A 23,661-nucleotide genomic window follows, 5' to 3' on the forward strand; every position below is an offset into this window, starting at 1 on the left:
GTGGCAAATATGGTGCTCTGAGAAGTGTGGAGACTGCCAACCACAAAGGAAGAACACGAGATAATCACATTTTTCACCCATCACTTCTGGATCAATTTGTAACAGTCAAAGCCGTCTTCAATGACATTCATATAAAAATATGAATTTAAATGTTTGCTATTTGAATCGGTTTCCAGAATCAGTAGGAAATATGATGTCACCTTGGCAGTATTTTTTATGTGCTACCCAGTTTCTAAATGTCAGACTTAAAACATCCAAGAATATTTTTTCCTAAGTTTGCCTCAGCCATATGTATTGTGATAGAAGGGCAATAATATTTGTTCACAACATTTTAATTCATCAAAATGAGAGACGAGATCCTATTAGGAAAATTCATAAATGCAGTAAGTTGAAAACCTATGGCAATGAGTAATAAGGATTTCAGATTTTATGCAAATTTCACTTAAGCTAGTAAATGTGCTTATGTAAACAGAGATGTTTATATTATTTCTTTGCATAATATTTTATTTTCTAACCTCCCAAACTCATCTCTGCATGAATGGCTTAGATTTTAGACGGCAGTCACCTTCTGGACAAAGGAGAGTTATGAATGCTGCCCCAAAGACAGTAAAGAGAATGTTTCTGTATTGGTGACAGGCCCAGGCCAGGATGAAAACAGGAGTAATTACCAGGGTCCTGTCCCAGGCAAAGAGAATCCAGAAGACCAAAGCTGCTTTAGATCTGTGTCAGTGTTCATTCAGCCTCTTTGTAGGAGAGGCCTGAAGATCTCACTTAGTTAATAAACTTCTGATTCCATTTTCCAAAATGTTCAGGAAATTATACACCCTCTCCAGACTATGGGGGCTTCCCAGGTGGCGCTAGTAGTCACCTACCAATGCAGGAGACCTAGGAGATGCAGGCTTGATCCCTGAGATGGGAAGATCCCCTGGAGGAGGGCGTGTCAACTCACCCCAGTGTTCTTGCCTGGAGAATCCCATGGACAGAGGAGCCTGGCGGGCTACAGTCCATAGCATCACACAGAGTCAGACACAACTGAAGCAACTTAGCACGCATACACGCATTCTAGACTATGGAACTTCCCCTAGTTGTTTAGTCCTTCCATTGGTCACCATTAAGATCACGAGCCTTCACAATTACTTGAATCTCACTTTTCTGATTTATAAAAGGTAAGGTGTATACTGATAACAAGTTTGTAAGGCTGCTTTGAAGATAAAAATGTGATAATGTATGTAAAGCATCTGGCAAGCTGCTTAGCATACAAAAAGTACTTAAATGTAGCAATTATTGTTATATAATAATTATCATTGCTAATATTTTGATATCCATAGTAAGTCTGATCCACGGAAAATCTCCATTTCCAACAAACAGTCAACACTGCTGTGGTGACATTTTTACTCAACAGAGAAGATAAAGCCAGACAACTTGGCATGCGACATGTGTTCTAAAACTGTATAAGCTACCAAAGGCAATGGAAAAGCAGATGAGAGCATTTTAAAAATTAAAATGCCTTTTGATTGCTCTGCGTTATGTCCTGTGTTGCAGAGAGGCACTGTCAAAATCAGTAGCTTTATAAATGATGGATTTGGTATAGCATAAAAAGGCATGGCAAAGTATATTTCAAATTTTGTTTTGAAAGCATTGATTCCCATACATCTCTGAAATTAAATTTCCCTCATGGTTCACCTTTAAACCCCTTATCCAGCTCGAAGAGAAAAATAAGGAAAATTCTCCCTTATGATGCCATCCAGAGGTAAACTGCAGATAAACATTAGAAATCACATAAATATATTATTTTACGAGTTTGATTTTTCCTCTACTGAATATTCTCCTTTTTATTATTACTCCAAGTACATAAGTGCAACTTATCACTTGCATTTATGTTTTTCCTTATGTTTTCATAAATACAATGAAAAGGCTAGTGTTCCTAACATAGTGCTTTGTTTCTATTTATCTGATAATGCAACAACCAAGATTTCATTACCACATAATACATGTCTGCAGGATGAATGAGTGAAATGTCAGGTCTGCCTCTGTGCTTTCTTTTTATTATTATTATTACATTTCCTATAGGATTTCTCTTCTTTGTGGCCATTGCACTTGGGAAATATTGAGCAATTCTTACTCAGATTTTTTTTTTTCACTATGTCCTTTACCTACAGGTTGAAGATACCACTGAGTTTTTCTACTGTAGATTTGTGAATTATGTATAGAAAGGGCATTGCCTTGTACCAAACTTTGGCATATATCCGTTCACGGTGTGTAAGCTTAAGGTGAAACAGGATGTTTCTTCACAGGAGAAATTACTAAATTCTCACTGTTACACTAGGAATCCTTCTCCCCACCCTGAGAAAAACTAATCAGTTGTAGGAAATGGATCAACAAATTGCTGCCCACACTAAAATATGTAATTTTATTTATTGTACTGTATGGTGCACAGTATAAGAGAATGTGGGCTATGAATTAATCATGGCTTTATTCCAGGTAGATCAATGATGATATTCAATGTTATGATGATACTGATTTACAGAATGTCTGGTGTTCTTATTCTACAGCTCCAAAAGATGTGGCAACTTTTTATTTTTATGTAATTAATGCTGTTAAAAGCACACATTTGACTTGTTTCTTTCTTGGCTCCAAAAATTTATTTGGAACACTGCATCTACTCTACATACCCAAAATTCCTTGAGGGGCTTTCTATGGCAATGTGTATGGATAACAGAGACCTGAAAGACACTAGAGATATTTGACATGAACTCTTGGAAAGAGGTGCTTCTACTAAAATACAATGGGTGTGGTTCATGCAAGAAGGAGTTATAGCAACCAAGCAGTGAAAAGGTTATTTCTCACGCTGAGCACAGGTACGAAGCCCTTTGACTTTTCACTGTCTCGATTCACAATGCTGGTCTCTGTTGGTGACATTAACTTATAGACCCACTTTGGCCCTCAGCTCAGAAAAATATAATAATAACCATAATTTGGCAACTTGTAAGTCCTGATGTCAGCAGCGGTCTTCTGGTCCTTCCCAGTTATGTAGAAGAGCATGATTTAATCCTTTATACGCTCAAACATTGCAAGTCAGCTCCCCAAATAACAGTTAATCTGGATTCCTGCCATCCCTGCTATTCGACAGAGCCCAGGAGGGTATTCTGTAATAAGTACCAAGAGAGGGTTCTGATCACATCCAATCGCATTCCCAATGCATATATATATATGTGTGTAATATAATATATTCTGCAGCTTGATACATAGGCCCAGCAGACATATAAAGAAGCATTTGAAGAAAGAGAAAAAAAAAAAAAAACACCCTGATTCATCCATTCAGCCACTGAATAAATATTGTTAAAGACACTCTTTTTAAAATATTTTGGATAAGGGGTTGCAGGTTAGTGGTAAAAAAAGAAATAACATAGTTGCTTTCAAGAAATTTCTAATCCAGGAAGTAACTGAGCACAGAGGTTAAAAGAATATGGCACCCCTGTCCATATCTCCCTGGATCCCTTTACCAGCTTTCTGCACACCATCTCCAATGCACGCTCATCCCCAACATCAGCATCCATTGCTCCTTGTTGCAAGGCTGCCTGCAGAGCTGCCAGAATGTCTACTACACCATGGAGAGTGCCAAGCACCGGAGTCAATACTGCCTTCCTGCCTCAGCCCTTTGCCGAGGAGAGTACATCATGAGAAACGCTGGGCTCGAAGAAACACAAGCTGGAATCAAGACTGCTGGGAGAAATATCAATAACCTCAGATATGCAGATGACACCACCCTTATGGCAGAAAGTGAAGAGGAACTATAAAGAGCCTCTTGATGAAAGTGAGAGAGGAGAGTGAAAAAGTTGGCTTAAAGCTCAACATTCAGAAAAGACAATCATGGCATCTGGTCCCATCACTTCATGGGAAATAGATGGGAAACAGTGGAAACAGCGTCAGACTTTATTTTCTGGGGTTCCAAAATCACTGCAGATGGTGACTGCAGCCATGAAATTAAAAGACGCTTACTCCTTGGAAGAAAAGTTATGACCAACCTAGATAGCATATTCAAAAACAGAGACATTACTTTGCCAACAAAAGTCCATCTAGTCAAGGCTATGGTTTTTCCAGTGGTCATATATGGATGCGAGAGTTGGATTATGAAGAAGGCTGAGTGCCAAAGAATTGATACTTTTGAACTGTGGTGTTGGAGAAGACTCTTGAGAGTCCCTTGGACTGAAAGGAGATCCAACCAGTCCATTCTAAAGGAGATCAGTCCTGGGATTTCTTTGGAGGGAATGATGCTGAAGCTGAAACTCCAGTACTTTGGCCACCTCATGTGAAGAGTTGACTCATTGGAAAAGACTCTGATGCTGGGAGGGATTGGGGGCAGGAGGAGAAGGGGACGACCGAGGATGAGATGGCTGCATGGCATCACCAACGCGATGGACGTGAGTCTGAGTGAACTCCAGGAGATGGTGATGGACAGGGAGGCCCGGTGTGCTACGATTCATGGGGTCGCAAAGAGTTGGACACGACTGAGCGACTGAACTGAACTGAACTGAACTGAAAAGGGAAAAAAGACAGTCTCTTTGCTTCCTAACTGGGAAACTCCATGAGAGGTCTCACACTGTCTCAAGGACTCTCCTGCAAGATTGAGCCATGTTACCCCCCACCCTTGTGGGGTTTTACTGAGTCTCACCCTTGTTAGTTTTCCTTCCTTCCCATGACTACTTCCCACACTGCAACTGGTTCTTCAGAAAACACTTCCTAATACATCACTTTCACATGAAATCCATTTCAGGGACAGTTTATGGAGACAGGCAGCTATTAAGAGGACTATTTCTACTATTACTAAAGGTGACTGAAAATGATACAAAGACGAGTGAGATCAACTACCTGAAAGTTAAACAAAATGATAGGTAGGACTTATTGAACAAGTACAGCAAGAGTAAAGGGAAATACAACTGTCAAACTTTCAAAAGCCCTCGAGTGTCAAGAAAATGAGCTTGTAACTTATTTGATACAAAATGAGACATTATCAGAAGGTTTTAAGTAAGAGAGGGCATGTCATACTATTTTACAATTTTACTTTGAATAATTCAGTCGAAATATCACTTAGGTCCTGTAGTTTTTCTGTTCTTTATGGATGTAATATAAATGGGGCTTCTTAAAAATTAGCAGAGATGCTGGGCTATATATTCCTTTCTAAATATGGATGCTGGTATGAAGTATATTGAAGAGTATGGCCAACTGTCCAGAATTCTGTCTATTCTGAAATGGAAATACATTCGACAAGCGAGCACACAGCCCTGGGCTCAGTCAAATTATCCCCAGTCCTCAAACAGAATGTGAGAACGCGACATTCACACATATACACATTCACACTTTAAAGTTACATAAAAGTTGTTAATATATCTGTAGGTTTCTTGTTTCTTCTTTCTTAGTATTCGATTGTTATACTGTACGACTATTTAACAATCCAAGCTGTATGCTCCAGTATAGGATTCTAAAGCATCTTTTATCTTTTAGCCACAAGATAATACTAAAATTCTTCCAGGCACTGATGAGTATAGTTTCAAAACCACAGTATCGTACTCTTTGAAGTAGTATTTCCACTTCAGTCTAACAGTGTGGTTATAATGGCTTTCTGATAAAGAATACTTGCACAAATGGCTACAAAAAGTTTGCTCTAGCCACTAGAATGTTGCTTCCTGACCATTTATAAAGGTTGTCATGTTTGAAGGAGTTGACACTCAAGCAAGCAAGTCTCACCCTGACTGCACAGTAGGATCTCATGGGAAATTCAAGGGAAAAACAAAGACTCCTACCTAAGCTCCATCCCATCCTAATAACCTTGGTAATGGTATATATATTTTTAAGTTTTTCATATGGGCTTCTGCAATGCAGGAGACCTCAGTTCAATTCCTGGGTTGGGAAGATCCACTGGAAAAGGGGTAGGCTACCCACTCCAGTATTCTTAGGCTTCCCTTGTGGCTCAGCTGGTAAAGAATTCGCCTGCAATGCGGCAGACCTGGGTTCGATCCCTGGGTTGGGAAGATCCCCTGGAGAAGGGAAAGGCTACACACGCCAGTATTCTGGCCTGGGGAATTCCATGGACTGTATAGTTCATGGGGTCGCAAAGAGTCAGACAGGACTGAGTGACTTTCACTTTCACGTGCTTCCCAGGTGGCGCTAATAGTAAGGAATCCCCCCCTGCCAATGAGACATGGGTTCCATCCTTGAGGCGGGAAGATCTCCTAGAAGAGGGCGTGGCAACCCATTCCAGGGTTCTTGCCTGGAGAATCCCATGGACAGAGGAGACTGCCAGGCTAGAGTCCACAGGGTCACAACTGAGGCGATTTAGCAAAGCACACAGCATATGGTTCTTAACATGGTCAGTGTAAAGAACCATCACTTTAGACTGAGAGGTCTGAATTTGAAATACATCAATTTTAATATTAAAATTGAGAGTTTGGGGTGACAGTTGGTCCATTAAACACAATGATACATCTGTATAACTCCTGACATTTTATAACTTATTCTCATGAATACAGTCTCTATGAGACAAAAATTCCATTTATTTTAATCACTCTAAAGAAAAGAAAACAAATCCTATGAAATTTTATGTGAGGAAGTCAAGGTCATATAATTAGCAGTAGAACCAGAACCCAACTTCTAATTTCAGGCACAGAGTTCCACCTACAAAGGAATATGACACTTGGTCTCGTTCATTAAAACATAACTTCCAAGGGGAGAGGGAAGAATGAACAGGTGGAACACAGAAGATGCTTAGAACAGTGATAATTACTCTATATGATACTAAAATGCTAAATATGTGCCATTATACTTTGGTTCAAAGCCATAGAATGCATAACACCCAGAGTGAATCCTATTGCAAACTATGGACTTTGGGTGGGATTATGATATATCAATGCAGGTTCATCAATTGTAACAAACGCACCACCCCGGTGGCAGATTTGATAATAGGAAAAATTATGTATGAATGGGGGAAGGGCATACACAGGAAATTTCTGTACCTTCTCAATTTTGCTGTGAACCTAAAATTGCTCTAAAAAATTAGGTCTATTTTTAAAAAACTACTAATAACATCCTTCAGACCTCTATGCCGAATAATGCAGCTATCTGTATACATTAATATCTTGTTTGCCTTGGCTGAAATATTTTAACATAAGCTAAGAAGAAAATCATTATTATTATAAGATTTAATCCCTTTCTACCATTTTTCAGCAAATTGGTATGCATATATTAAGAATTCTTCCAAATCAGCTTATGATAAAATGTCATCAAAGACTTCCTCTTACACATGCTCATTAAGCCAAGTACTTTCACTGTGGTGGATACACATGCACTGATAATGGAGACCCAGCTTGATTTAGAAAGATGTGTAAGCACATTTGGAAGTTACTAGCCTTTGAGTCTAGCATCACCGACTCGATGGACACGAGTCTAAGTGAACTCCGGGAGTTGGTGATGGACAGGGAGGCCTGGCGTGCTGCGACTCATGGGGTCGCAAAGAGTCGGACACAACTGAGCAACTGAACTGAACTGAACTGAACTGAGCCTTTGAGTCAAGATCTAGAACTCTGAGGTAAAGAATCTAGGTAATAATTTACTTCAGTTCTTAAACATCCTATACGGTGCTAGACCGAATGAGCTACAAGGGCATATTCACCCTTGGATCCCCATCTCCAAGTTCACAAGGCATGGGGTTCCTGGCACAAGAATGAGCACTCACTAAATACTCGTGAAAGAAAGAATAATCAAGAGATATATGTGCTTGTACGTGTGTTAATGGGATGGGAAAACCTCTAGGAAAGAGATTTTCAACCGTATTTTCCATTAACGACCTCCCCAGGAAACCTAGGCTTGAAGAATATAGTAATGACTAGGAATCCATGTGCAAGTATGTCTTGCCACATTTTTTCTCTGAAGAATTTATTGCTCTTGTAACCTGTATGAACCTAATTTTCCTTGATGCAAGGTTGATACATAAAAATTGTTTTTTATTCACATGACAATCTGATCAATTATATTATCACAACGTGAGATAATATCACCTCTAAAAAGGCAAATATATAGATCATAAAGGATTAGGAGTCTATGCAACAGATGTCTACCAGTTAGACTAGATGGTTTCAAGAGAAGCCCATGTGCTAGAGTACTTAAATAAAAACAGCACAAAGTTATGTACATCTCTCTTTTATCTGGCTCTATTTTCTCATGAGAGGAGAAGTAAGTATTGGGCCCATTTTTTTAAGCAATGGGGATAAGCACTATGGCAGTTGGGTTGGCAAGAGGAGGGTGATGTTTTTAGTCTATTAGGAATTAAGTTAGCAAGGAAAACCATTCACTGTAACCAGTTTCACAGACTTTTCCATTACATCTAGGTTTATATACACCTAAAAATGACAGGGTTAAAAAAGCCTAATTCCAACTCAGCATAACATGTCAAGTTCTGCTCCAAGTACAGCATATTAATAGAGCAAAAAATAGATAATTTGCTTCAAGTTTTAAAAGTAAGATGCATATAAAACATTCAAGTAAAAATGTAAGCTTCCAAGAGTGTAGTTATAAAATTAGAGTAGGCAGAATTCAAAGAAGAGAGAGATTAGCATGAGTCAGAGAGACTTGGTAAAGCTTTCATGGAAGAAGAATGGAGAATATCTGAAGAGGCTGAAGAGAAAAGAAAAAAAGCTGGTTCAAATATAAGTTGAATAATAGAAACCAAAAGTTTATATAACGTTGTCAAACGAGTCTATTTATTTAGAACCTTTATCATCACTGATATGGTCTCTTCTCTTTAATGACCAGAAGTATAAAGTATATAATAAAAATCAAGAAAGTGAAGAGAAATACAGAACATGCAATTCACCTAAGATAAATCATACAGTATTTGGCCTAAGTATAAAAAGAAAACACAGCACATAAAGCAAAACTTGTTAAATCTCGATTTCTCATGTTGCTTTTTTATATTATTCTTTTTGATGACTGGACATCTACTTATGAAACATTTGAAAGTTATTACACTTTATTTCTGTCAAAGACTTTAAGCCACTTGAATCAGATGCCTTTAAAAAAAAACTATCACAGATGACTGAATTCTTTATATTATTGAATTATTTCATGTCATAAAATGATATCACATTTGATAGTATGTGTGAAAGTCACTCAGTTGTGTTCGACTCTTTGTGACCCCATGGACTATATAGTCCATTGAATTCTTCAGGCTAGAATATTGGAGTGGGTAGGCTCTCCGTTCTCCAGAGGATCGTCCAACCTAGGAATCAAACCCAGGTCTGCAGCATTGCAGGTGGATTCTTTACCAGCTGAGCCACAAGGGAAGCCTGAGAATACTGGAGTGGGTAGCCTATCCCTTTTCCATGGGATCTTCCCGACCCAGGAATTAAACTGGGGTCTCCTGCACGGCAGGTGGATTCTTTACCAACTGAGCTATCAGGGAAGCCCTGATAGTATTTGTGAGAGTGAAAGGGAAAAGTGAAGCTGCTCAGTCATATCCGACTCTTAGCAACCCTGTGGACTGTAGCCCACCAGGCTCCTCCATCCATGGGATTTTCCAGGCAAGAGTACTGGAGTGGGTTGCCATTTCCTTCTCCAGGGGATCTTCCTGACCCAGGGATAGAACCTGGGTCTCCCGCATTGTAGGCAGACACTTTACCATCTGAGCCACCAGGAAAGTCTTTCAAATCCAATTCAGAAATGTAGCAAGCTATCAGTAAATAAAGAAAACACATACGTTGATTATACTCTAAGTATTAAACCTATAATCAGAATATTCCACTTCAAAATCTATTTGTCTTTTTCTTTTCCTCATTTTATTTTTTAATATAAATTCATTTATTTTAATTGGAGGCTAATTACTTTACAATATTGTATTGATTTTGCCATACATCAACATGAATCAGCCACGGGTATACACGTGTTCCCCATCCTGAACCCACCCCCCCGCCACCTCCCTCCCCGTACCATCCCTCTGGGTCATCCCAGTGCACCAGCCCCAAGCATCCTGTATCATGCATCGAACCTGGACTGGTGATTCATTTCATATATGATATTATACATGTTTCAATGCATCTATTTGTCTCAAAAGCCTAAAGTGACCCCTCAGAAAATAAAAAAGTTATCCATTCAATTGGGATTTAAAGATGTCTTCCAATTAATGTCTTAACACAGATTTCTTCTTGGGTAATGCTTAATTCTTTCATTCAATATTCCCACTGCCACTCAAACTAAGTTATCTAGTTCAGCTTCTCTTACTGATATTTAGCCACAGGCTTGCTTTCAGTAGTAAATATCTCCTCAAATATTTCTGAATTGGAAGCAATTCTTGATCAAGAGTATAGCTCTAACACTGTACAAATATGGAAGTCATATGGTGATATAGAAAAAACTCAAAAATGGCACCTTGGAAGTTATCAGCTCTGTTAGATTTACACAGCAGGGTTGGGATCCAATCACCTCTTAGCTTCCTTCCAGTTTGAAAAGTCTATGCTGCTAGTGTAATATGAATAAACATAGAAGCTTTGCCATCAACTCTAGATTGGTTACTTTCTCCAGACAAGGCCATTCAGGATCAAACATATATGTCCATGTGATATGCTTAAGCCCTGCCCTCTCTCTCCTATACATCCTCCTGATGCTAATCTAAGCCTACAGAGCCTGAAAGTTATTTAATCTGTTCAGAAAATGCATACCTATGTTAGCTACCAAGGAATGGTGAAGAGGAGTCATGGAACAGAAATCTGATAGGGATCAGCATCTAAAGGGGATTCTGGCAGGAGATGCAGACAGTGGAGAGAAATTAACCTACAAAAATTGGAATTCAAAATACAAATTACAATACCTAGAAGATATTAGTGAGAATCAGGTAGAACTAACTCCTCCCTCATAACCTGTGCTATAGCCAGAAATATGAGTTCTTCAATATGCCCTGTATATCCAGTCCCTTCTACCCAAATTGCTCTCCTCCCAATTCTTTAGCTAACATTCCTTCAAGACTTAAAATAACTATGTTTGTTCAAGAAGCTTTGTCCAAGTCCCCAAGGCAAGTTTAGCTATCTTACTATTTTGTTATATCATCCTGTCACCCCCTTATCATTTTAATATCTAGCATACCATACTGAAATTACTTATTTAGGTCTATTCCACATCAGATAGTAACTAAAAAAAAAGAAAATTAGTTAGCTAATAGTTCAGACAGTTAAGATATTAGTATTACATCAGAGAAGATATACTTAGGACAAAAACCTGAATTTTTTATTCACAGTTGTGATTCCTACCCCAAGCACAGTGACTGAACAGCAAAGTAACAATGCAGTATTTGATATCTACATAAAGAAGTAAAAAAACAAACAAAAAAACTGTCCCAAGAAATCAGTAAACCAAGGCAAGGACTGTGGCACTAAGTACACAAGAGCAAGAGCTGATTACTAGGTCTAGGATACAGGACTAGACAAGACAAGTGGAAGGAGGCTCACTGCTAGAGCCCAGTAGCAACTGCGAGGAAAAACTCCAGACACACTAAACCAATGGCATAGACAGCCTTAGATGTCCCTAGTTTCCCAGCAAGAATGATCCTCCAGCTTGGGGCACAGCTAATAGTCCACGTAGTGGTTAAATTTACAGTACAACTGTGATGTGAAGAAAATCAAATCAGTCATCACTGCCAAAGACATCCAGATTTGGAAGCAGTTAAGTTCCCAGAAAGTTCAAAAGAATACATTAATCTGATTGTTTATACACTCTTACGGAATGAAAGTGTGCATCCCCCTAAAATCCGTATGTGGAATCCGTAAGTTTCAATGTGGCTGTATTTGGAGATAATGAACCTGTGCTCCCCAGGGTTAAAAAAGCCATTCTAAAAAGGTGCCTCAGGGGGTTAACAGAAACAGGTGACAAGCAGAAATTCTTGAGCTTGTCACACAGAAGAGCTTGTTAAAAACCCCTTCACTTGTACCAGGCCTTCACTGATCAAGCTCACCTTACTTTTTGACTCCTTAACCACCCCTATAGATAATGACTCTGATATAATGATCACTATAGTAACAAGAAGCATAGTTGTTTAAAAGGACTTGGAGTTGACCCCCATCCAGTTCAAGCCAGCTCAGACTGATTGGGACCACAGACCCTAAAACTAGACCTGTGCATGTATCTGATAAAAGATGATGGCAGAGGGCAAAAAACTCCACCCTCTCACATCATGCTAAGAGCCTCTATCTTTGAACATGCATCCCCTGAAGACACATGTAACTCCGATATGCCTACACAGAACCCTGATTATTTCACCTCTTCCCTACCTCCAGTCATCTTTCCCCACAACTAAGCCCATTCTGCTTCTTTATCCCATAAATATCTCAAGTCTCTCCCATTCAGGAAAGCTGATCTGGGATTAGTTCTCCCCTCTCTTCATTTGTCTGCCTCAGGAATAAATCCAGTCTCTGCTATAAATCTCAGTGTCTCAGCACTTGGCTTGCTGTGTGTCAGGCAAACAAACCTGGTTACAATAGGGCCCTTGAGGAGGAGATAAAAGTTAAAAGAGATCACAGGGGTGGGAGAGTTACTGCCCTTCTAGGAAGAGGAAGACACACCAGATCCCTCTCTCTACCACATGGGGACACAGTGAGATGAGGTATTTGCAAATCAGAAAGGGAATATTCACCATCAGGAACTAAATCAGTCAGCACATTTATCCTTAACTTTCCAGCCTCTAGAATAATGATAAGTAAATCCTGTTGTTGAACCCAGCCTGTCCAGCAGCCCACATAAACTAACACATATGCCAAAATTAATTTGTGTGTATAAGACGCTTACTCCTTGGAGGAAAAGTTATGACCAACCTAGATAGCATAATGAAAAGCAGAGACATTACTTTGCCAAGAAAGGTCCGTCTAGTCAAGGCTATGGTTTTTCCAGTGGTCATGTATGGATGTGAGAGTTGGACTGTGAAGAAACCTGAGCGCCGAAGAATTGATGCTTTAGAACTGTGGTGTTGGAGAAAACTCCTGAGAGTCCCTTGGACTGCAAGGAGATCCAACCAGTCCATTCTGAAGGAGATCAGCCCTGGGATTTCTTTGGAAGGAATGATGCTAAAGCTGAAACTCCAGTACTTTGGCCACCTCATGGGAAGAGTTGACTCACTGGAAAAGACTCTGATGCTGGGAGGGATTGGGGGCAGGAGGAGAAGGGGACGACAGAGGATGAGATGGCTGGATGGCATCACTGACTCGATGGATGTGAGTCTGAGTGAACTCCGGGAGTTGGTGATGGACAGAGAGGCCTGGTGTGCTGCGATTCATGGGGTCGCAGAGAGTTGGACATGACTGAGTGACTATTGAACTGAATGTCTCAAAATAAGCTGAATAAATTTTGTCTTATCAGCATTATTTTACCATCTTGGAGGTAGGGGAACAGAGCTAAACTGAATAGCTACCGACATTACCAAATATTCCTAAAATCACACAGGGCTAATTGACACGCCCACCTTATCTACAATGGAATTTGTCCACTATCTGCTGGGACTATCCAACAATTCAATGGCCAATAAAACTGAGCTCTCAATGATGCTTTTTGAGCCCATTCTGCATCTGTCATTCTATAAAAGACATGGTATAGCTGCCTCCAAAAATGCATGACTGACAAGGATATACAGTAACAGACCCAAGAAAACTCAAGCACAGGTCTTAATGATAATAGAGGATCTTGGGCGTTGCTACTGTTAGCTGTGTTGTTTTTTTCTTTGTTGATGAAAATGTTCTAAAAGTCCTTAGCAGCCTGGGTGGTGAGGGTTATTTAGGACTGTCTTAGCAGCTGATGATGGAAGTGGATCCCCTGGTTCTTGGCTATATCAGGAGATGGGAGGCTTACCCAGAATGTCACATCTGGGAAACTTCCTCACGTTGTGTACAGCCTTACTGTCGATGATGGATGGATGCCATAAAAGAAAGTTATTGAGGTATGAATTAACATCATAACTGAATTCTTTCCTGCAGTGATAAGGCCAGAGCCTGCTTGGTTTCTGAAGGAGCTATGTTATATGGCACTGTAAAGAGGGTCACTCCCTTAAGCCTTATTTGCCCATATTTAATTATTATGCCTTAAAAAAAGCATACACTGTACTCTGACATCTCACTTTCACAACATTCACTATAGAGGAGAGCTTGGTATTAAGCCAGTTTATTTTGGACTCCATCCAAGAGAATTTAATTAAGAATATCTAAAGTGCCTTGTTATGAGCTGATCTTACCTGTAAATTGGTCCCAGTGAGAGTGCTGTGTTAAAGTTCCCAAAGATATGGTCCAAAAAAGAAAGAAAGAGAAGAAGTTTAAGCTTTTTCTCCTTCTTCTATTAGTATACACACACTGCTGTGCTCACAACTCTCCATTTTCTTAGTGCCAGTGCAAAAGAGCAGTTGTGCTAAGGTACAAAGGCAACTGAGTTTGGGGGTGTGTATTAGACCTGTTATTACTCTTAAAACATACAAAATGAAGAAATTCTATGGGTTTGCAAACTCAGCCAATTGTAAAATAGAAATAACAGTAATACTTCTAATGGTCTTAAAGAAATAAGTCATTTCTCTTTTGCATAAAGCTATAAAACCCTGTCTAGAATATACTCTGAATATTCTCCTAACAAATAGCCCTACTGGCACCACTGAAGAGTGGTACATAAATTATTGGAGTACCAAGCAAAATTAACGGAGGGGTTCCTTTCTACTGTGCAAATCCCAGACTGATGAAGTGAACTCTCATTGCACACATTTTCTCCCTTTTGTTCCCCAAAATTAGAATGCATTTTGGATAATCAACAAAAGCCTATATATTACATTTGGTTTTCTGAGTCTATAAAATGTTAATAACATGTATTACAAAACAGGAAAAGTACCTCAAATACAAGTTAGATGTCTGACATCCAGGACTCCTTTCTTTTTATTTTGAGAATGATAATAATTGTATAAGCAAGGAATTAAAATGATAAAAATATAACCAGGTTTTATATATTATAAAAACTATAACCAAACATCAAACATTTGTGAGTTTTCCCTCAAACTAACATCTATTTTGGTATAAATATGTGAAATTTGGTTACACATTTACAAGCTTAAAAATCCATCTTTAAATGAAAGTGAAAACTTTCAGTTTTTTCCTATGTGTATATAATTTTTTGGCACAAGAGAGGTAATTTATATGTAAATTTATAAGTACAACTCTTATAGCTTAAAAAAATAAATATTTTTAGAACATCATATAATCATATAAAGAATATAGCATTTGCCTAAGTGCTCTTTGGATAACAGGAGTAATTAAACATATACAAATATACATCCCTAGATGTGCATGAAAATTTGTCAATTACAATCCTTTTATATTTAATGGATTCCATGGGTTATAAGGAAACTACATTCTGAAGGAGATCAGCCCTGGGATTTCTTTGCAAGGAATGATGCTAAAACTGAAACTCCAGTACTTTGGCCACCTCATGCGAAAAGTTGACTCATTGGAAAAGACCCTGATGCTGGGAGGGATTGGGGGCAGGAGGAGAAGGGGACGACAGAGGATGAGATGGCTGCATGGCATCACTGACTCGATGGATGTGAGTCTGAGTGAACTCCGGGAGTTGGTGATGGACAGGGAGGCCTGGCATGCAGTGATTCATGGGGTCGCAAAGATTCGGACATGACTGAGCGACTGAACTGAACTGAACTGAAGAAAAATATTCCAGAGATCATTATTATTCTATCCAAAATTTTGTTAAACATCTGTTTGATTGAAAAATGGAAAACAAAAACAAAAAATGCAAAAATCTGATTTCAGTCATATCCAAATATAGGGAAAGTTTTTGAATGGTCAATTTCTTTCTAAGGGGGTTTATATTTTGTATTATTTTCTTGAGGTCGAAATCATATTTTCAAGTAAATTGGCTTATAACCTTTAACAGTCTCCTGATTTTGAAAAGTAGCATTTTGAGAAGAGTAACATCTTTCATAATCATTTCTATATTCTCTCTGCTAACAAGGGCTCAATACATACCTTGTAAATTAAAAAGACTAGAAATATTTTAAACCAATTATTAAAACTAGAATTATTAGCTAATAGTACTGCTGAGAAAAAAGAAAGCAAGGTTTGGGGTTGAGGGGACAGTTAACAGTCAAAATGAAAACAAATCTTGAAAAACAGAAGACTGGGCTATTAAAGAGAACTAAGAACTCTAAGGGACATGAGTTTGGGTAAACTCTGGGAGTTGGTGATAGACAGGGAGGCCTGGCGTGCTGCGATTCATGGGGTCGCAAAGAGTCGGACACGACTGAGCGACTGAACCAAACTGAATTGAACTGAGGAACTCTAAGAACTTTAAAAAATGAAACAAATGTTCATTTTATATTTTTTAGGTGTAACCCCTACATAAAGAATAGGGCTTCCCAGGTGGTGCAGTGGTAACGAATCTGCCTGCAAAGAGGGAAACCCCAGTTCAATCCCTGAATCAGGAAGATCCCCTGGAGAAGGAAATGGCAACCCACTCCAGTATTCTTGCCTGGAGAATCCATGGATGGAGGAGAACGGCAGGCTACAGTCCATGGGGTCACAGAGTTGGACATGACTTCAACAACTGTGCACACATGTTACATAAAGATTAGGACTGACACACTCTAGACACACTTAAGCATCAAACGATTGTCTGCTGTCAATATTTTCATAAATAGAGACATTATCTAAATCAAGTCAAATTAAAAATAGAACTTTTGTACATAAGGGGTTTATAAAGCATTTTAAACAACTCCATTACATTTTTCCTAATTTATTAAACATTTTTATATTAATTATAAATTTTACTAATGGGAAAAATTACTTTGAAATGGCCTCTTTACTTCTTTATTGTTTTGAATATTCAGACTCTGAAGTACCATCATGACCTTCTGAGATACTTTTATTGCCCTCTGACAGTTTATGATACGAGGGTGAGCTCTGCTCCACCAGCCTGGTGAGCTGACCGAACAGGACAAGCAGAGTCCCTTTCCCTTAAGCAGGACAGGATGGTTGCCGCCCTCAGTTTTGCACTATTCTGCTCCCTGGACCTGATGCTCAGCAAGACTGGCTATTAGAGCTGATGGAGCTAGAAGTCAGGTATGACAGGCAATCCTGAAGGTTAAGTTGTGAGACAAAGGCTTCATCCATATCCAAGAAAGCTCACGGGAAGCAGCACGTTTATATAAGCAAAGGAAGAAAGACTGAATTCTCTTATCTAACCTTGGGAGGTAAATTGCCTTTTTCAGGAACATAAAGTAAAATATCACACTCTTTGTAGGACACTTGATTTCAAATGTGCATTTGAAAGGCAATTACTCCTTAGAAAAAGATTCCCAGATTCCCAACACCCTTGAGTAGAACTGCAATAAAAAACACTGCTCTAACATAATGATCCCTCCACGTGCTGTGTTTGCTTACTGTGTCTCTGTTGATAGGCTGTTTTGCCTGAGGCACATTAGTTTTTACTCTGTTTGGGAAATGAAATAAATATATTAGTTATTTCTTATCAAATGGCATTTTACAGTGTATTTTTTTCCAAATATAAAATTTAAAAAAACCTTCCTAAGACCAGAAAATCGACATAACTCAAATAAGAACTGACTTCCTTCATTCAGACAGCAGGAGGATGTATAAGATTAAAACTTTTATATCAAGGACTGGCTTATTACTCTCTTGATCAACAATCAAAGCACATGGACACTACTCAATTGCATAAATCACCCCTCAGAATTTATGAGGTAATAAAAGCTGAAAAATACAGATTCATAAAGAAGAGGTTTTATGAAGCAGCATTCAAAATCATCTCAGTTAATTTCTGATACATATAGTAGAAACAAAAAGGTTGACATCAGGACTTTAGCTTCTCCGTATTCATTTATTAAAATATCGTTATCACTTTAATCCAGGTCTGTTTTTCTCACAGATAAAAGAGAAAATTAAAAATCACTGTTGCATTCATGAGACAAATTTGTAGCATTTCATTCTAAGAATACGGTATTAGATACTTTGCAAATCTTTTCTGGGAAATACTACTTGAGGTAAACACTTCCTCCTATTACCTGCCATGGTTTCAAAATCTTGCTTCTTTCTCAAGATTCTACTGACCAGGTATAGCTGCATAACTTTTAAAAATAAACTTGTCCTCCTTCTTAAATCAAAGCCAAGTTCCATCTGCAAAACTTCTCACAATTAGTGCTGTTATTTCCATGCACAAGGACTTCTTGGAAAGAATATCATGAAAGAGAGTTCTCACATCACTTTCCACAGAACAGAATGCTCCACAGCTGGAACTGCAATGAAAACCATCTCAGATATTCTCTGAGTAAGAAAAAGCCCAACATGAAAATGAATAAAATAGGTGAAAAGTTCAGAAAGAAAAATGCTATACTGTAACAAGGTAAGGGAGACTAACGAAGGATTCTGAGGGAGAAGAGACATGAATTTTTGTTACTACAGTTACTCATACTGCAGAGTTGAGAATGGGTACCAGTCAGCTGGGTAGAGATGGAACATCTCAAACACGGTGGAGGATGGACCATGGTGGTGGCAGAAGAAAGGAGCCATAGTTGGATTCTGAATATATTTGGAAGGTAGAGCCACCATGATCTCTCGATGGACTGAATGTGGGTACAAGAGAAACAGAACAGGCAAAGATGAGTCCCAAATGTCTGGTGTAACAACTCAGAGGGAAAAATCTCCTAGAAATGGGGATGAAATGCTGTGGGAGAATTGGGTCTGGAAGTAAATAGGATACCTCTTTGACACGTCAGGTCTAGTTACACATTCTTAAAAATCACTTCTCCAAGAATACTGTAATGATGAATATTTGTAAATGGAAAAAAAAGGATCAAGTATAAAATCAAGAATCGACTATAAAATGTGCATGTTATTAAAGAGATCATGCATATCAAAAACAGTGTTTTTTTAAGCGTAAACAGTTAACAGTAGTTATTTCTAGACAGTAAAACAAAACATAGCTGACTTTCACTGTTTTCTTTATACTTATACTGAACATACATTACTGTTATCATATGAATAAATAAAACAACACCTCAGATATAATATTTAACATTCTCAGATTGACCTTCCCAGTGGCAATAGTGGTAAAGAACCCACCTGTCAATGCAGGCAGACGCAAAAGACACAGGTTCAATCCCTGGGTCGGGAGATCTCCTGGAGGAAGGCTTGGAAACCCACTCCAGCATTCTCACCTGGAGAATCCCATGGACAGAGGAGCCTAGGAGGCTGCAGTCTATAAGATCCCCTAGAGTTGGCCATGACTGAAGCAGCTTAGCACTTAGCACGTATGCATGGACACACGTTCTCAGACCATGTCCCAACATGTCAATATTCATTCACATATCAAGTTTAGTATAAGATACATCTTTTGTGGGGACAGAAAATAGTTTGAGATCATTTGATTTCTTAAGGCACTCTTTTTTCTTTCAATTTTATTGAAGTACAGTTGATTTACAATGTTGTATTTAACTTCTGCCATACAGCAAAAGTGATACAATTATACACATATATCCTTTTCCATTATGGCTTAGCACAAGATACTGAATATAGTTCTCTGAGCTACATAGAGGCACCTTGTTGTTTATCCATCCTGTATATAATGGTTTTCATCTGGCGATTCCAAACTCTCAGTCCTTTCTTCCCCTACACTCCCTCCCCCTTGGCAACCATATGTGGGTTCTCTATTATCTGTAAGTCTGTTTCTGCTTTGTAGACACGCCATATATTAGTTTTTTAGTTTCCACATATAACTGCTATCATATAATATTTGTCTTTCTCTTTTTTACTTACTTCACCTAGTATAATAATCTTTAGATTCATCCAAGCTACTTCAAACGGCAGTATTTCATTCTTTTTAATGGCTGAGCACAATTCCATTGTGTGTAAGTATTAGTACATATCACATCTTGTTTATCCATTCATCTGTCAATGGCTGTTTAGGTTGTTTCCACGTCTTGGCTAATGCAAATAGTGCTGCTGTGAACACAAAGGTGCATATATCTTTTCAAGTTATAGTTTAATCTGCATATACGCCCAAGAGTGGGATTGCTGGGTATATCGCGACTCTATTTTAGTTTTTTTTTTTTTTTTTTAGGAACCTCCACACTGCTTTCCATAGTGGCTGCATAAATTTACATTCCTATCAATTTAGTGTAAAGGGTTCCTTTTTTCTCCGCATTCTATCCAGCATGTCTTATTTGTAGATTATTTTTTAGTGATGGTCATTCTGACTGGTGTGAGATGTTACCTGTTTGCAGTTTTGATTTGCACTTCTCTAATAATTAGTGATGATATGCATCTTTTCACGTGCCTATTGGCCATCTGTATGTCTTTTTTGGAGAAATATCTGTTTAGGCATTCTGCCCGTATTTTGATTGGGTTTTTTGTTGCTGTTGTTATTGAATTGTAGGAGCTGTTTGTATATTTTGGAAATTAAGCCCTTGCTGGTCACATCATTTGCAAATATTTTCCCCCTGGTCCATAGGAGGTCTTTTCATTTTGTTCATGGTTTCCTTTGCTGTGTAAAGGAATCAGGGCTTCCCTGATACTTCAGTTGGTAAAGAATTCACTTGTAATGCAGGAGACCCCGGTTCGATTCCTGGGTTGGGAAAATCCACTGGAGAAGGGATAGGCTACCCACTCCAGTATTCTTGGGCGTCCCCTCTGGCTCAGCTGGTAAAGAATCTGCCTGCAATGTGGCACAACTGGGTTTGATTTCTGAGTTGGGACGATTCCCTGGAGAAGGGAAGGCTACCCACTCCAGTATTCTGTCCTGGAGAATTCCATGGACTATAGTCCATGGGGTCTCAAAGAGTCGACTCTCACTTCACTTGCTATGTAAAACCTTTTAAGTTTGATTAGGTACCATCTGCTTATTTTTACTTTTATTTCTATTGCCTTGTGAGATCAACCTAAGAAAATACTAGTACAATGTATATCAGAGAATGTTTTGCCTATATTCCCTTCTAGGAGTTTTATGGTGTCTTATTATTTGTTTAAGCCATTTTGAGATTATTTTTGTGTATGGCATGACAGTATGTTCTAACTTTATTGATTTACAAGCAGCTGTCCAACTTTCCCAATACCACTTGCTGAAAAGACTGTCTTTTCCCCATTGTATATCCTTGCCTCCTTTGTCAAAGATTAATTTTCTTTTTAATTTAAATTTATTTATTTATATTGGAGGCTAATTACTTTACAATATGGTGGTGGTTTTTGCCATACATTCACATGAATCAGCCATGGGTGTACATGTGTTACCCATCCTGAACCCCTATTCCCACCTCCCTCCCCATCCCATCCCTCAGGGTCATCCCAGTGCACCAGCCCTGAGCACCCTGTCTCATGCATCAAACCTGGACTGGTGATCTATTTCACATATGATGATATACATGTTTCAATGCTATTCTCTCAAATCATCCCACCTTGCCTTCTCCCACAGAGTCCAAAAGTCTGTTCTTTACATCTGTGTCTCTTTTACTGTCTTGCATATAGAGTCATCATTACCATCTTTCTAAATTCCATATATATGCATTAATATACTGTATTGGTGTTTTTCTTTCTGACTTACTTCACTCTGTATAATAGGCTCCCAGTTTCATCCCCCTCATTAGAACTGATTCAAATGCATTCTTTTTAATAGCTGAGTAATATTCCATTGTGTATACATACCACAGCTTTCTTATCCATTCGTCTGCCAGTGGACAGCAAGGTTGCTTCCATGTCCTGTCTATTGTAAGCAGTGCTGCGATGAACATTGGGGTACACATGTCTCTTTCAATGCTGGTTTCCTCAGTGTGTATGCCCAGCAGTGGGATTGCTGGGTTGTTCGCCAGTTCTATTTCCAGTTTTTTAAGGAATCTCCTTAAAAACGGTATAGATAGTGGCTGTTCAGTTCAGTTCAGTTCAATTCAGCCACCAGCAGTGTAAGAGGGTTCCTTTTCCTCCACAGCCTCTCCAGCATTTACTGTTTGTAGCCATTCGGAGCCATGTGAAATGGTACCTCATTGTGGTTTTGGTTTGCATTTCTTTGATAATGGGTGATGTTGAGCTAAAGATTAATTTTCCATAGGTGTGTGTGTTTATTTCTGAGCTCTCAACTCTGTTTCACTGATCCATATGTCTCTTTTTGAAGGTACTCATTTTTTAAATAAACTTTTTAGTTTATGGTAATTTTATATTTACAGAAAAGTTGCAAAGTAGAGTTCCTATACACCCTTCATCAAGCTTCCCCTAATGTTAGTATCTTACATAATGATGGTATACTTGTGAAAACCAAAAAATTAACAACAGTACAATGCTATTAACTAAACAAGCAATGCTATTAACTAAAGACTTAATTCATATTTCACCAGTTTTTCCACTAATGTGCTTTTTGCTATTCCAAGATTGAAGCCAGAATACCCTATCGCATTTAGTCACTGTGTCTTCTTATCTCATGTCAATCTAAGCTCTTGTTTTATCTTGTTTTTCATAAACTTAGCAGTTTCAAAGACTCCTGGTCAGGTATTCTGCAGTTCCTCAATTTGAATTTGATTAACATTTTCTGCATGATTAGACTGGGGTTACAGGTTTAGGGGAATGATGCCACAGAGATGAATTGTTTTCCCATCACATCCTATCAGGAGGCACATGATATCCCCTGACAATACCATGAACCTCTACTTTTACTGTATAAGTTGATCTACAGTTTATCTGTAAATTTACTATTTTTCTCTTTCCATATTTTTTCTTTTATTAATGAGTCACTGTGTCCAGTCTACACTCACAGGGAGGGAATTAAACTTCATATTCCAGAATGGGAGGGCCTATATATCTATCTGACATTTTTTCTGTAAGAAATGAACCTTCTCCCCATTCTTTTTTATTCAATGACTTATTAATATGGACTCATAGATGTTTATGTTACAGTATACAATTCTATTTTGATTCTCCCAATAGTATAGTAAAAGTAGGGAGGACAGATATTTCTATCAATATTTTACAGATGAGTATATGGTTCAATGCTTATAAATATACACAATTCACAACAGAGACTCAGGGTGAAGAAATATCACAGAGTGCTTCCTGAAGGGAACAAAATATACCACTCTATACCTCTATTTTTGGGGGGGAGGCTGGTTATTTTAAGAAACAGCAGAAAAGGGAGAAGTTCTGAAAACTGTGACGTTAACCTTCTATAAGAGATATTTGCATTTATAAGGAGGATCTCTGTTTGTAAGTGTGTCTCCCTCTCTAGACCTGGAAGAAAAGGATGAGTAAATTTGTAGAAACTCTTACTAATGGAGAAGGCACTGACTCAAATCTTCATCACAACCATGCCCTTGTTTACTGTGCTTTGCCTGACATACTTCCCCAGCGGTTTTCCCGCATCCAACATGTGTTTTGTCTTTAGCTGGAGATGGTATTTAAAGGGGTGTGTGCTCAGTTGTGTCCAGCTCTGCACTCCATGGACTGTAGCCCACCCGGCTCCTCTGTGGCTTCTCCACAGGTAATTTTCCAGGTTCTTACTCCTCCAGGGGATCTTCCCAAGCCAGGAATGGAACCAGTGTCTCTTGTATCCCCTGCATTGACAGGAGGATTCTGTACCACTAGCGCCACCTGGGAAGAC

At 38.7% G+C, this 23,661-nt stretch overlaps 1 protein-coding gene across 4 annotated transcripts in view; it reads right to left on the bottom strand.

Annotated features, from left to right (window-relative positions):
- The window catches only part of NKAIN2 (sodium/potassium transporting ATPase interacting 2), a 1,193,593-nt gene that overhangs the window by 1,132,399 nt on the left and 37,533 nt on the right, over positions 1-23,661 (bottom strand). The window lies entirely within an intron of this gene.

The sequence above is a fragment of the Ovis aries genome, chromosome 8 (assembly GCF_016772045.2).
Source record: "Ovis aries strain OAR_USU_Benz2616 breed Rambouillet chromosome 8, ARS-UI_Ramb_v3.0, whole genome shotgun sequence".
Classification (NCBI taxonomy): Eukaryota; Metazoa; Chordata; class Mammalia; order Artiodactyla; family Bovidae; genus Ovis; species Ovis aries.